The sequence below is a fragment of the Eubalaena glacialis genome, chromosome 17, assembly GCF_028564815.1.
Source record: "Eubalaena glacialis isolate mEubGla1 chromosome 17, mEubGla1.1.hap2.+ XY, whole genome shotgun sequence".
NCBI lineage: Eukaryota > Metazoa > Chordata > Mammalia > Artiodactyla > Balaenidae > Eubalaena > Eubalaena glacialis.
Genome location: NC_083732.1, coordinates 2,369,228 through 2,384,052, shown reverse-complemented (window position 1 = coordinate 2,384,052; position 14,825 = coordinate 2,369,228). Strand labels below are relative to the sequence as shown.

General features: G+C 41.6%; 1 long non-coding RNA gene across 3 annotated transcripts in view; it reads left to right on the top strand.

Annotated features, from left to right (window-relative positions):
• Positions 1–14,825, top strand: part of LOC133077133 (uncharacterized) — a 308,335-nt gene that overhangs the window by 72,200 nt on the left and 221,310 nt on the right. For all 3 annotated transcript variants that reach the window (XR_009697667.1, XR_009697668.1, XR_009697666.1), the window contains exon 2: positions 4,888–4,957. This is a non-coding gene — a long non-coding RNA (uncharacterized LOC133077133). The remainder of the gene's footprint in view (positions 1–4,887; positions 4,958–14,825) is intronic.

Genomic DNA, 14,825 nt, shown 5'->3' with positions numbered 1-14,825 from the left:
GATGCTGTCCTGACGCTTTCTCTCCCGTTTAATTTATGCAATGATCATAACATCTTCCTGAGTCACTAGAATTCACATCACACCCCAGCTCAAGAGCCTTACAGCCTGCTGTGTTCAACTGAGACACCCAGCCTATGACACAAGACCTCCTACAGCTCTTTTCATCCCTCAGTCCTAAAACTTTGGTTCCTGTTTAGAATCAGTCCATTCTATAATATTAGCTCTCCTAACTGTTCACGACCAATCCCATGCCCAGCAGGCACATGGCATTCTTGATTTCCATGTGTTAAACATTGCTAAGGATTCTTTGGGCTTCTAGGCTGGTGCCGTGAGTGGTCCACTCCTGACCCCTCTGTGTTTCATCCCAGTTCTGGGGGTCTGGGGTTCTTTACTCATTGGCATGTAAGGAGTATCTCCCCAACAGTAAAACAAACAAATTGATTAACAGCACAAGACAAAAAACTTTATAACTTGTAAATATGGTTTGGAAGAAATCTTATTGCTAGTGCGATACTCAGTGAAGAAACCTAGTACAATGAATTATTAGCAAGAAGCTAATTTTGGATAAGATGAATGGGCAACATTGCCGTGGCTGGATCGTTACACGCTCAAGTGCTTTATACGCTCTGGGTGAGAACAAGAAAAGCACTTCACGACACTTCGAGTCAACGCTCTTCTAACCGTATCTCTGGGCTTCTGTAAGTTGTGTGACTCAGGGAAAGGGAAGGACAATTTATCAACGTTTTATGACACAGTAGGTGGTGAACGCATTCGTGTGGCCACTGAGGCCAATCGTTCCCTGTTTTCAGTAACATTACCGAGTAAGGACTGCCTCTCAAAACAGAGGTGTTCTTAGAAAAAAGGAGTTTGTGGGCTGGGAGACCTCTTCCGTGCCGACGCCCCCTGTCCAGATTAGAAGAAAGTGGAATTTGAGGTCTGGAAGGAAATGTCAGGGTCGAAGGCAGTTGAGGATGGTACTTTGCTACACGCGTGGATGCAAGCCTCGTGTGAGCCAGTCCCGGAAACGCCCGGAGCGACGTGAGCTCCTTCGGGGTGGGATTCACAGAGGCCCTGCGATCCGGGCTGCTCGTTGATCTGGAGGTCTGTGAAGGTGCTGAGACAGGCAGTGGGGTGGGAGCTGGCGTGTGGAGATGCAGAGACAGGCTTCAGGCTTAGATCTTGCTTGTCTGGGGGGTGAACCCACACTTAGAGGACAGTTGGGCGGGCTCTGGAATCTAGACACACACGGACGTGGTGGTGGCCCAGTGGGGGAGGATGGCTCCGCCTCCCCGTGCGATGGGCGAGCAAGGCTTCAGATAAGGGGGTGCTTGTGAATTACTGCAGCGTTGACTAAAGCCAAGAATCACCTGCTACCGTGGGCACCACGTCTGTGGCGACCTCAGCTCTGACACACCCTGCAGATGTATCGTCTTGTCCCCTCATGGCCAGAAAAACAAGTTGTCACAAAGGGTGGGGTTGATAACCCGCAAAGAGCATTCCCAGCAGTGAGGCTGTGTGTGTGTGTGTGTGGGGGGGGTGGGCACAGCGGCATGCTTGAGAATCGGGGTCCTCCTTGTATTTCCGTGCAGCGCACACGAAGTGCAGGACTCGCTTCTCTGCTCTCCCAGCCTCGCCCAGCCTGCTGCACACCCGTGTGTCTCGTGCCCTCTCGGTGAACCGGCGCCGCTGCTCTGGGAGCCGCCTGCTCGGGCTCTCCAGCACCCCCCGTTCACTCCGCCCCCAAGAGCACTTCTGATGTGTCCACTTCCCCCGTGTCCCCCCAACCTACCCTAGTTCAAGGAATCGCTATTTCCCTGCTTCACGTTCCATTTTAATAAGTCAGACGCCCACACCCCACTGTGGCTTCAGATCCACATACACGTGTAAATTCATCTTAGGGCTTCTTTCCTTTGCTTTTTTTTTTTAAATTATTTGCTTTATTTATTTATTTATTTATTTAAATTTTATTTATTTATTTATGGCTGTGTTGGGTCTTCGTTTCTGCGCGAGGGCTTCCTCTAGTTGCGGCAAGCGGGGGCCACTCTTCATCGCGGTGCGCGGGCCTCTCACTATCGCGGCCTCTCTTGTTGTGGAGCACAGGCTCCAGACGCGCAGGCTCAGTAACTGTGGCTCACGGGCCTAGTTGCTCCGCGGCATGTGGGATCTTCCCAGACCAGGGCTCGAACCTGTGTCCCCTGCGTTGGCAGGCAGACTCTCAGCCACTGCGCCACCAGGGAAGGCCTCCTTTGCTTGTTATACTGGATGCTTTGTTCTCTAATCTCTCCACGCACAGGAAGTGCTCACCCTCCACCCCTGCGGGCCTTTGCACGTGAGGCTTGTGGGTCTTTCCCTGGTGACGTTTTCCTCTGTCTTGTCCCACCTTTAATGTCAACTCCTCTGGGAAGCTTCCTCTCTGTTTTTTTCTCCCACGGTGCCTGTTCATTTATTACACCACAGAAGCTAATGTTTTTCTCTCATATGTTTTTACTTACTCGTGTTCTGATTTTCCCACTGGATCCTGTGGAGGCGAGGGGCCGTCTCCTCTAATTCACCACATAACGCGGCATTGAGAACGCGGTAACTGCTCGTGAAATATTTGGGGAATAAAGGAGAGAACATAAGGTGCTCGATAAATGCTCAACGTGATTGATTAACAGTCTTAGTTATGTTGAGTTCATTATTCATTGAGAGGGAGGATAAGACCAGTAAATGCTCAGCTTTTTCAGTAACGTGTGTCCATCCGTGATTTTTGTGGTAGCCTTTCCCAAGCATTTCGAGTGTTTACAGAAAGTAGCTATAGTGCATGTATGTCCAGGAGGCTAATTTTCTTTAGACTAAACACACCACCGGACTGCAGTTGTGCCCTGCCAAACACAAAGGAGAGCACAGATTTTTCTCTGAAACAAAAGCCTTTCTGAACTCTTCTGAAATTCTAACATGTTTTGGTCCAAAATGTATCATTGATTCCCTTGGGCAAAACAGACTGAAATGTCTTAGGACAAATTTGCTTCCATATTCATAAGAAAAAGTGCAATTGTTTGAGGATCTCTTTGGGAACTGTGGTTCATTTAAGGTTAGCTGAATTTGAGACCTGAGCTCCACTGAAAAACTGAGAGCAAAACATTCCTTTTCAGGACTTCCCTGGTGGCGCAGTGGTCGAGAATCCTCCTGCCAATTCAGGGGACATGGGTTCTAGCCCTGGTCCGGAAGATCCCACCAGCCGCGGAGCAACTAAGCCCGTGCGCCACAACTACTGAGCCTGCACTCTAGAGCCCGCGAGCCACAACTGCTGAGCCCACGTGCCACAACTACTGAAGCCCGCGCGCCTGGAGCCCGTGCTCCGCAACAAGAGAAGCCACCGCAATGAGAAGCCCGCGCTCTGCAACAAAGAGTAGCCCGCGCTCGCCGCAACTAGAGAAAGCCTGCGTGCAGCAACGAAGACCCAACGCAGCCAAAAATAAATAAATAAAATAAATAAATTAAAAAAGAAAAACATTCCTTTTCTTTGGTTTGGTGAACCAGCAACTAAGGACAGCGTCCCTGTATATAAACTGTTAACCAAGTTAGAATTAGTCTAATGATAAACTCCCAAGTAACGTTTACTTGTTCAGAAACATCTTGGCATCTACAAAGTGATACTGATCTCATCACTTACGAGCACTGAACAATTAAAAAACAAATCCCTTGGGCAGAAACTGTTGCATACGTGCTCAGGTTGGAGATACACTGAGCATCTCTGGCGGTATTTAAAGAGGAAATTTCTTCCACACTCAAATCCATGAATCTGTTTCTGGTGTGGTTCCTGTTTCCTAGGTTTAGCTTCTTCTCTGAATTACAGCTTCTTCCTCTTCTGGCCCAGCTCTTGCATCGTTGTCTCACGAGCTCCTGCTACCGAGTGCTGCTCCCTCTGCAAATTCGCCTTCTTGGGTCATTGGCTGAGTGTGTCCTTTGCAGTTGTTAACTGAGCATTGACTGGCCTTTGCCATCTCTCCCGGTCTCTAAAATTCCTTGGAGTCGGCCCCATTGCTTTTGCAACCTCTAGATAAAAAGATACTCACTTCCACGGCATTCACAGAAACCATAGAGATTTTTTTCAATTAAATTCGGGTTTAATATTAAGATTCTGTATTTTGCAGTTCGGTGTTAGTTTGGGTTCAGTCACTTCAGAAAATATACAACATTGGTTCCAGTTTAAATCAATTCACTGTTTGTTAAGAAAAAAAAACCCCCCAATAACAGCAAACTTTGGTAGATTTAGAGAGGAAATAATGTTGCCATCCTGTAGTTGAAGGAAAAAGGCAAAGAAGGTGCTAGTAGGTTATATAGTTTGTTTCCAGTCACTTTTGGGGTCAGATGAGTTGCACTGTGTCTGTAAATCCATGACAGGGTCCTTTCCTGTATGTAGACTTTTGGCAGCAACCATGGGAGAGCCGACTGTGAATGTTTTCATCCCCTGCACATGAGTCCTAATGGTGATATTTGCCAGCTTTGCAAATGTAACTCCCAGTTCAATATATTCAGTACGATGGACTGGATTTTAAAAAATTGTTACTGTCAAACTTCTCTTTTTCTTACAGTAGTTGCCACCCGGTAGATGTGACCTCATCGGTCGGAAGTTTCCCACAACCATTCCAAGTTTTAGAGGCTAAGGCACTGATGCTCAATATTTTGGTCCGGGATCACTCTGAGGCTCTGATGAGAGCCTTGGAGCTCTCCTACCCAGACAGTGAACATATTGATATGAAATCAAAGTTTCCCTATATTTTTACGGAATCTATTAACACCCCAAAGCTCCTTGGGTCCATACTACAGTTTAAAAAATCCTGATCTAAGATATGTGGTATCTGTGCTAATTTATAATTTAATAAGATCTTGTATGTTTTCCAGGTACCTCTACAAGGATGGAATTCGTATACGAGATAAGCAGACATTCAAAGGACTCATCCTTGGAACAGCTGTAAGTAATAAAAACTTCCTTATCTGACATTATGGTTCAAATAGAAGCTTTTAAAATGTCATTTTGGAATAGTTGAACCATTATTTTAAGCTTTGTTATGCAGCTTGAATGATTGAATATTCTGTCATCAGTTGGATAAAGACCAGAATGTGTGGTTGAGTTGGCATGAGGGCAGGAAGACAGACAGCTCAGCTGGAATCCCAGCTCTATGTTGATCAGTTGTGCACGAATCACAGATCTCTGAAATGAAGACATTTCTGCTCTGAGGACTGAGATATTGCATGCAAAGAATAGTTTATCGCTTGACACAAAATTGGCATTTTACTGATACTGGTAGTTGTGATTATTATTAATTTATGAAACAAGCTCATAGACACTTAGCTGATATGGGAATCCCCAGAACATCTAATCTAAGCTCTCATTTTACAAATGATAAAACCAAACCAATGTTAATTTAAATTACTTGCCCAGGAGTAAAAGTTCGTGGTGTTACTACTACAACCCAGGCCTCCCTGCTGCTACCTCAGTGCCCTGTTTAGCATTTGCCACCTTACAGCTGGTTTCAAAAATACATTTGAAATCCCTAAAACCTTACATTCACCTGTCAGAATTTCTGTGTGAAATATGAATTCCCCAGTATAAAAAAGACGTGTTATGTAGTTCCATTGCTACTGAACTACAATTTGATATTTTATTCTGAGATTTTTCTCATTTGTTAGTGTCTGTGACACAAATACTAATTTAAATTACTAAAAGTAATTTAAATTACTTTTCCCCATTGATCACAAGCTATGGGATTTTAAGCTCAGATATGTAAAATGCTCTTTGATTTGATTTGATTTGATTTTTTTAAATTGAAATATAGTTGATTTACAATGTGTTAGTTTCTGGTGTACATCAAAGTGAGATATATATATATATATATATATATATATGTGGGTGTGTATATATATATATATATGTGTATATATATATATATATATATATATATATTCTTTTCCATCATGGTTTATTACAGGATATTAAATATAGTTCCCTGTGCTATACAGTAGAACCTTATTTATCTATTTTATGTATGCTAGTTTGTATCTGCTAATCCCAAACTCCTAATCTATGCCTCTCCCATCCCTTTTCCCCTTTGGTAACCATAAGTTTGTTTTCTATGCCTGTGAGTCTGTTTCTGTTTTGTAAATAAATTCATTTGTATCATATTTTAGATTCCACATATAAGTGATATATGATATTTGTCTTTCTCTGTCTGACATACTTCACTTACTATGATAATCTCTAGGTCCAGCCATGTTGCTGCAAATGGCATTATTTCATTCTTTTTTATGGCTGAGTAATATTCCAGTGTGTGTGTGTGTGTGTGTGTGTGTGTGTATACACCACATCTTCTTTATCCACTCATCTGTCAATGGACATTTAGGTTACTTCCATGTCTTGGCTATCGTAAATAGTGCTGCAATGAACATTGAGGTGCATGTATCTTTTTGAATTAGAGTTTGCTCTGTATATATGCCCAGGAGTGGGATTGCTGGATGATATGGTAGTTCTATTTTTAGTTTTTTAAGGACCCTCCGTACTGTTCTCCGTGGTGTTCTCTGCACCAATTTACACTCCCACCAACAGTGTAGGAGGGTTCCCTTTTCTCCAACCCTCTCCAGCATTTATTATTTGTAGATTTTTTAATGATGGCCATCCTGACTGGCTACAATGAGGTGGTACCTCATTGTAGTTTTGATTTGTGTTTCTCTAATAATTAGCACTGTTGAGCATCTTTTTATGTGCTTTTTGGCCATCTGTATGTCTTCTTTGAAGAAATGTCTATTCAAATCCTCTGCCCATTTTTTGATTGGGTTGTTTGTGTTTTTTTTGATACTGAACTGCATGAACTGTGTGTATATTTTGGAAATTAAGCCCTTGTCGGTTGCATTGTTTGCAAATATTTCCTTCCAGTATGTAGGTTGTCTTTTCATTTTGTTTATGGTTTCCTTTGCTGTGCAAAAGCTTAAAAGGTTTGATTAGGTCCCATTTGTTTATTTTTTATTTATATCTATTGCCTTGGGAAACTGACCTAAGAAAACATTGCTACAATTTATGTCAGAGAATGTTTTGCCTATGTTCTCTACTAGGAATTTTATGGTTTCTTGTCTTATATTTAAGTCTTTAAGCCCTTTTGAGTTTGTTTTTGCGCATGGTGTGAGGGTGTGTTCTCACTTCATTGATTTACCTGCAGCTGTTCAACTTTCCCAGCACCACTTGCTGAAGAGACTGTCTTTTCTCCATTGTATATTCTTGCCTCCTTTGTTGAAGATTGACTGTAGGTGTGTGGGTTTATTTCTGGGCTCTCTATTCTATTCCATTGATCCATATGTTTGTTTTTGCACCAATACCATGCTGTTTTGATATCTGTAGCTTTGTAGTATTGTCTGAAATCTGGGAGGGTTATGCCCCTGCTTTGTTCTTTTTCCTCAGGCTTGCTTTGGCAGTTCTGGGTGTTTTATGGTTCCATATAAATTTTTGGATTATTTGTTCTAGTTCTGTGAACGTCATGGGTAATTTGATAGGGATTACATTAAATCTGTAGTTTGCTTTGGGTAGTATAGCCATTTTAACAATGTTAATTCTTCCAATATAAGTAGAATGCTCTTTGATTTTTAATTAATAGGACTAATAAATACCAGAAGGCTTTGATTCCTAACTTTGTTTCTGTCTTCAATGTGGCCTCTTAATTTCAAAAGAAAACTATTTGCCGTCATTCTATAACAAACATGCCTCAAGAAATCTGGATTTTTCTTTCCTAGAAGGCCAAAGGGTTAGTTTATAGTATTAAAATATGATCAATCATCAAATATATTTTTTAAAATTATTACTGCTTCTACTTTCCCCCTTATTAATTTTCTTTTACATAAGCCATCCCTGAAGCAAAGTGTTTTCTTCGTCTTTTCCTTTTATTTTGAATTGTGTAATGTTTTAGGTAATTTTTACTATACTGCAGAATCATCACAAAAACAAGTTAAGTATAAATTTTTTAATAACAACAACAACAAACAAAACTCTTATCACTGTGATGTGTTTTTCAGCAAATATATTTACAGATGGTTTATAAAAATTTGCAAGTGAAAAGTTGTAATTTCCATTTAAATTGCAAATACTTCTCATCAGCAAGTGCTTTATATTCTGATAATAATTACTGGTCTTACGAATATTGAGTAATGGCTAATGTTTAAAGCCATGGAAACAGGCAATTTTGCTTTCTATTTTTAAAGCATGATTCCATGCGCTTGTGAATCACTATTCAAAGAAGATTTTTGGTATCCAAAAATGTAGTCTCTAATCCTTGGAATTTTTCATAATTTTAATTATAGCTCTGAAAGTCAATTTTATTTCAGAGTAGTTTATTTTTGTAGTTTTCTCTACAAAACTAAAGTAGAACTTGAAATGCCCAAGACATTTTTTCATTAAGATCTATTTACACTGCCTTTCTTTTAATGATTCTTATTGTATATATCCTTTCTGGATCTAGTTCCTTTTTGAGGAGGGCGGAGCTGCATGATAGATGTTTGCATAGCCTTGCAAATAGTAAAGCATTTATTGCTAATTCTGCTGCTGACATAGTTGTTCACAATTAGTATAAAATACACCTTTTGGTATGCCTGTGGTCCTCATAACACAGTCTTTGACTCCCCCAAATGGGCATGGGAAATGAGGAAGAAATATTGAAGAAGGATTTATTAGTCTAATTCCTTTTTAAAAAAATCTTTCTGTCAATTGAAAATTTGGCAAACCACATACTTTTTTAAAAAGCACTTTCCTGAGTTATGATTGACAAACAGGAGCCTGTGCATATTTAATGTGTACGAACTGATGGGTTTGGAGATAAGCATATACCCATGAAACCATCATCACAACTTGTGCCGTAAACATACCCATCAACTCCAAAAGGTTCCTCCTGCCTTCTTTTTTTTTTTTTTTTTTTTTTGCGAGGGCTTTCTCTAGTTGTGGCAAGTGGGGGCCACTCTTCATCACGGTGCGCGGGCCTCTCACTATCGCGGCCTCTCTTGTTGCGGAGCACAGGCTCCAGATGCGCAGGCTCAGTAGTTGTGGCTCACGGGCCTAGTTGCTCCGCGGCATGTGGGATCCTCCCAGACCAGGGCTCGAACCCGTGTCCCCTGCATTGGCAGGCAGACTCTCAACCACTGCGCCACCAGGGAAGCCCCCTCCTGCCTTCTTTATGATTATGATGATTATTATTAATAAGAATACAACATGAAATCTACAAATGGCCAACAAGTACATGAAAAGATGCTCAACATCACTAATCATCAGGGAAATGCAAACTGAAATCACAATGAGAAGTCACTTCATACCAGTTAGTATGGCTATTATTAAAAAAAAAAAAAAAGAAAGAAGGAAGGAAGGAAAGAAAGAAAGAGAAAGAAGGAAGGAAGGGAAGGAAGGAAAGGAGAAAGGAAGGAAGGAAAGAAAGGAAGGAAGAAAGAAAGAAAAAGAAAGAAAGGGAGGGAGGGAGGAAGGGAGAGATAAATGTTGTGAGGATGTAGAGAAAAGGGAACCCTCATGCACTGTTGATAGGAATGGAAATTGGTGCAGCCAGTATGGAGGTTCCTCAAAAAATTAAACATAGAACTTCCTTATGATCCAGCAATCCCACTTTTGGGTGTTTATCCAAAGGAATTGAAATCAGAATCTTGAAAAGATACCTACACTCCCAGGTTCATTGCAGCTTTATTCACAATAGCCAAGACATGGAAGCAATCTGTCTACTGACAGATGTGTGGATAAAGCAAATGTGGTATGTACATACAATGAAATATTATTCAAGCTTGAAAAGAAGGAAATCCTGCCATTTCTGACAACATGGCTGAATTTGGAGGACATTATGCTAAGTGAAATAAGCCAGATACAGAAGGACAAATACTACATGATATCACTTATATGAGGAATTTAAAATAGTCAAACTTATAGAAGCACAGAGTAGCACAGAATAGTGATTGCCAGAGGCTGGGAGAGAAGAAAATGGGGAGGTATTACTAACCAAAGGGTACAAAGTTTCAGTTATTCTAGGTGAATAAAGCCTAGCGATCTACTATACAAAATAGTGTCAAACCACATTCTGCTTCAAGAATAAATGATTTTTTTATGCTACATGATGTCATTTTCTACATGTTGGTTACATAAAGAGAAATTTTGTAATTAAACCCAACAAAGGCTTAGACTAAAACACAAGAGTGTTATTTTAAGCATTAATAAGGCATAGTTAGGGACTTCCCTGGTGGCGCAGTGGTTAAGAATCCACCTACCAGTGCAGGGGATATGGGTTCGATCCCTGGTCTGGGAAGATCCCACATGCCATGGAGCAACTAAGCCCGTGCACCACAACTACTGAGCCCACATGCCACAACTATTGAAGCCCGCGCACCTAGAGCCCGTGCTCCACAACAGGAGAAACCACTGCAATGAGAAGCCCGCGCATGGCAATGGAGAATAGCCCCCGCTCGCCGCAACTAGAGAAAGCCTGCGTGCAGCAACGAAGACCCAACACAGCCAAAAATAAATAAATAAAATAAAATAAAATAAATAAATTTTTAAAAAGTTATTAAAAAAGGCATAGTTATTTATTCAGCATAATTTGTTCTTATAGTGACTGTGTAGATGGTGCAGGGAAGAGTAATTATCTTTATAAGAGTTATAACCATTGAATTTTTATGTAGGAAAACAGAATGATCACGTATTAGGAGAGCGTATATTAAAATGCACAAACCTGTGAGGATACAGTGAATCTCACCGAACGTAAAGACCGTTGCCTTCGGTATAACTTTCTGCTCTGTGTATAGCTGAACACCACCAGTAAGGCAGGTGGTGTCTCCAAAGTACAGACGACACAGAGGGTGCTAATGCTTCCACGTATCAGAGCATGAGTGGCTGGTGTGTTCTTTGAAAGCACAGTTTAATATTTCTTGTCTTATTAGTCTGTCAACCTGCTTTCCAGTCTTCATTCCACTGATACAGTAGACATATTTTCACTGATTATATTTTTCGTTGCCAATGAATTTCCCTTTGTCCTTTCTTGTCTCCTTAGTAGGGCACCAGAAATCTCTTCTGTGGAAATGATACCTCATAGCCACATTCCTCATAGGACCACTGAACTAGAAGGGTTGTTATTCATTTTAGTCAGTCATTATCTTTTAACCTGCATTTCCTCTTCAGTGCATAACTTTATATTTCTTCCTGTTCCTTTTCTTTAGATATTTACTTATTTCTAAGTGGGATATTTGATCTGGAGCATCTTTATTGGATAATAGCAGGCTTTCATACTTGTGTTAAGTTGTTTTGTGTAGCTCCGTATCCTAAATATAAATGTCTTATCCATCACCTACTGCAATTGTGGAAGGTGTAAGAAATCAGACTGAACTCAGTTTGATCTGACCGAAAATGTGTGGCACTTCTTAGCTATTTAGTCTTGAGCTTCTCATTGAAAAATTCTAAACCTTAGTTTTCTTTTGTTGTTTTTTAAATGGAGATAATAATGGTGATTTACCTGAATGACTCTGTGAAGCACTTGGCAAGAGTAAATCCTGCAGTAATAATACTTAAATACTTATTATATTTGTTACCATTCTTATCATTATTTTGTGATAATTATTTCAGTAATTACTTTCTGCACAACTTCTTTGAAGAAACAGCTAATTTTTAAATGGTGTGTTTTTAAATACAAAATTAAATTTAGCCAGTGATACAAAAGTATCATTAACTTTATTTCTTTGACCTTGATCTTGTCTAGTTTATCTTAAAGGACCTTCTAATTTTATTTCTTAAGATAAGCCATAACTGGCTGTAAATGCTAAAAAAAAATTTTAAACATGAAACATCCCCTAATTACAAAGTTAATATTTCAAAGGTTTTATTTAAGCATCTTATTTTCTTTTTCAGAAACCTAATTAAAATTCTTTAAGAACCTAATGTTACAAGGAATGGCATACTTAGCATGATACTTTTGAATTTATAGATACTTTGAAAATCTAAAAATTTTGACTGGAACAAAAGAATATATGAGTGAACTGTAGCAGTGGAGAGCAGATCAGTGGTTTCCTGGGGCCAGGGGTGGGCGGGGGTAGGATTGGCTGCAGAGGATGTGAGGGTATTATTTGGGGTCATGGAACTATTTCTTGTCATAGTTGTGGTGCTGGTTAAAAGACATACTGATCACAACTAATTTCTTTATATACTTAAAACTGGTGAATAGTTATTGTACGTAAATCATACCTCAACAAAGCTGACCAAAAAGGACAAATATAAATATCTCATTAATACTTAACAGATATTTCTCTGAATATACCCTCATTCCCATTTTCATTTGCTAAATCTGTGTCATCTTATATAGCGGCTGATAGTAAGTCTTGAAGTCAAAAAGTAAAATGTCTCCAACTTTTTCTTTTAAGAAATAGTTTGCATTCCCGTATGCATTTTAGAATTAGCTCGTTCATTTTAAACCCCTCCCTCACCCCCAGTCAAAGCCCTCTGAGATTCTGATTGGAATTACATTGAATCTATGGATCAATTTGTTGGGGCGTCTGTCACCAAACACAAACACACCATACATGTATTCAGACCAGGCAGAATAAAATGGGTTATTTTTAGTAGAACATTTTAGTTGCATTAATAATGTGGGTAAAATCATATCACATCCTCAGCGGGTAACATCGCGTGTACCTTGGGTAGAGCAATCAGGCAGCTTTCCTGGGACCTGAGGCACCTGGGGGCTAGTGTGCATCTGTGGGGACTGCATATTTGATCTTATTTCCTGAGCATCATTAAAATTCAGTTTCTAAGCACCTCTCTAGGAATAGTTTTGTTCTTCCATTATTCAATTGTGTCTTTCCAACTGGCTTTGTGATCCTGTCTGAGATACGTTGGATGGGAAAGCAGTGGTACCATATCCCCTGTGGTTAAGACCCAGAGCATCCCACCTGGGGGCAGGATTGGCTGCCTGTCAGGGGCATCATTCAGCCCACCCCACAGCTTCATCCCTTTTCCTCGCTGACATGCCCCAGCAGGAGTTTCACTCTGGCGAGCCCTCTTTGGGCACTGCCTGAAAAGGAGGCTTTGAGGACTTTTCCCTCTCTGTACCATCCCAGATAAAATCTGTACGACATAAAGAGTAACCTGACTTTGAAAATGTCCAAGTTTGTTCTTCAATAGGAAGTGTATGTTAGGAACGTAGACATTCTCTGATATCCTTGGGCTCTCTGAGGTCTCCCAGGGGAGGCCCAGACTCTCACACTGAGAGCCGGGTCAGTGCCGGGGATGGAGCATCTCCTGTCTCCGGTCCCTGTGCCTGCATACAGGGGCTTATGCTCGGCGGGGATCAGAGGGAAGGAAGGCCTTGGTCGGACTTCAAGCGATGTCTGGAAGGTAAAATGATTCAGGGGTCTGAGTAGGTTTGGAAGTCATTCTGTAAACAGAATCGCTGCCACTTCATCTGCGTTTGCGTTTTTGATTGAATTTCTTTTTCTGACATGTTTTAAGAGGGCAGTTTGTGGATTAATGTTCTCAGGTTAAAACTTTCATCTGCCCTGCAATGAGCTCGGGCGTGTTCCCGAACCACAGGACACCCAGCCTGGCAGCCTGTTGGAATCAGCCGGCGAGCTCATAGAAATAGCATGTCTGCCCCGCCTCCCCCCCCCCCACCCGGGTCCCCCAGGGCATCAGAGGCTCAGGAGGAGGACGCTGGCGGCGGCGGCCTCCTCTCACGCTCCCTGGAAGAGTCTAGCAGCAGTTGGGGTTTAGAGTCACTCTCTCCACCTTAAAGGTGTCACACAGCTAGAGATGCTCGCCAGTCTTATTGGGTTTAGGTTTCCTTTTTTGTCTCCAGCCCTTTCCTAACAATCGTCACCTGTAGTTCATAAACCTTTTTGTCCGTAGACTACCTTTATCTGCAGAGAAGCTGTGCCGGCTTCCAGTCAAGTAAACAGTGAGGCTTAGGTTTTAAGTGAATTATTATAAATATTTGGGTTCAGGTCCTGCAGAAATAGAAACCATGACCATGTGACCTCTCACGTGTTTCTCTGCCCTCCCCGATGCCCCGGCCGCTGGTGTCACTTTCCCATACTCATGTCCCTTCCTGATGTCACTGCACGGAAGCCTCTGCGGCCTGGACCCTCCAGTTCTGCTTTGTGTTGCAGAGAGTATTTACGTTGGGCCAGCCCACGCAGGTCTCATAAAATACGTGGTATGTTGTCAAGAAAAAAAAATCCAAAACTTAAACAGTAAATGCACTTAATGATTCTTCAAACGAAGACTTGAGTTATTTAACAAACGATAGGCCTTGACAACCCACACTGACCCCAGGCACCGCCCCTCTCTGGGCTCGGGATCGCATGGCAACTCTTCCTCTGGAGCCTCCCCGAGTCTCCTTCACTTTTATCTCCCCTCCTTCCCAGTCTCTTTCTTTTACGGCTCCGCTCACAGTTTTGTCCCAGAGAGCGTGTGTACTCACGGACCTTCTGTCCTCTTCCTTCCTCCTGTGTCATCACGTACACGTTACATTTCGAGTGACACGAAACTAAAGAAATGGCTCAGGTGAGAAAGGGAACTCATAATCCAACGACTCGACAAAGGAGAAGTTAAAAAAAAAAAAACCCTCAAGGAACAAAAACCAAGGCTTTACCCTCCACTCCTGCTCAGACGGCAGCGATGGTAAGAGCCCCGCACCCGGGTCAGGGTCCTCGTGGCCACCTGCTGAGGACACTTCGTGGCATTAAGTCTGGCATTAGCTGGGAGGTAAGTGACGCTGTCAGAAAGGTAAAGAAGAGAGAGAGTTCGAAGTCAGTGTCTCGTGCGTCGC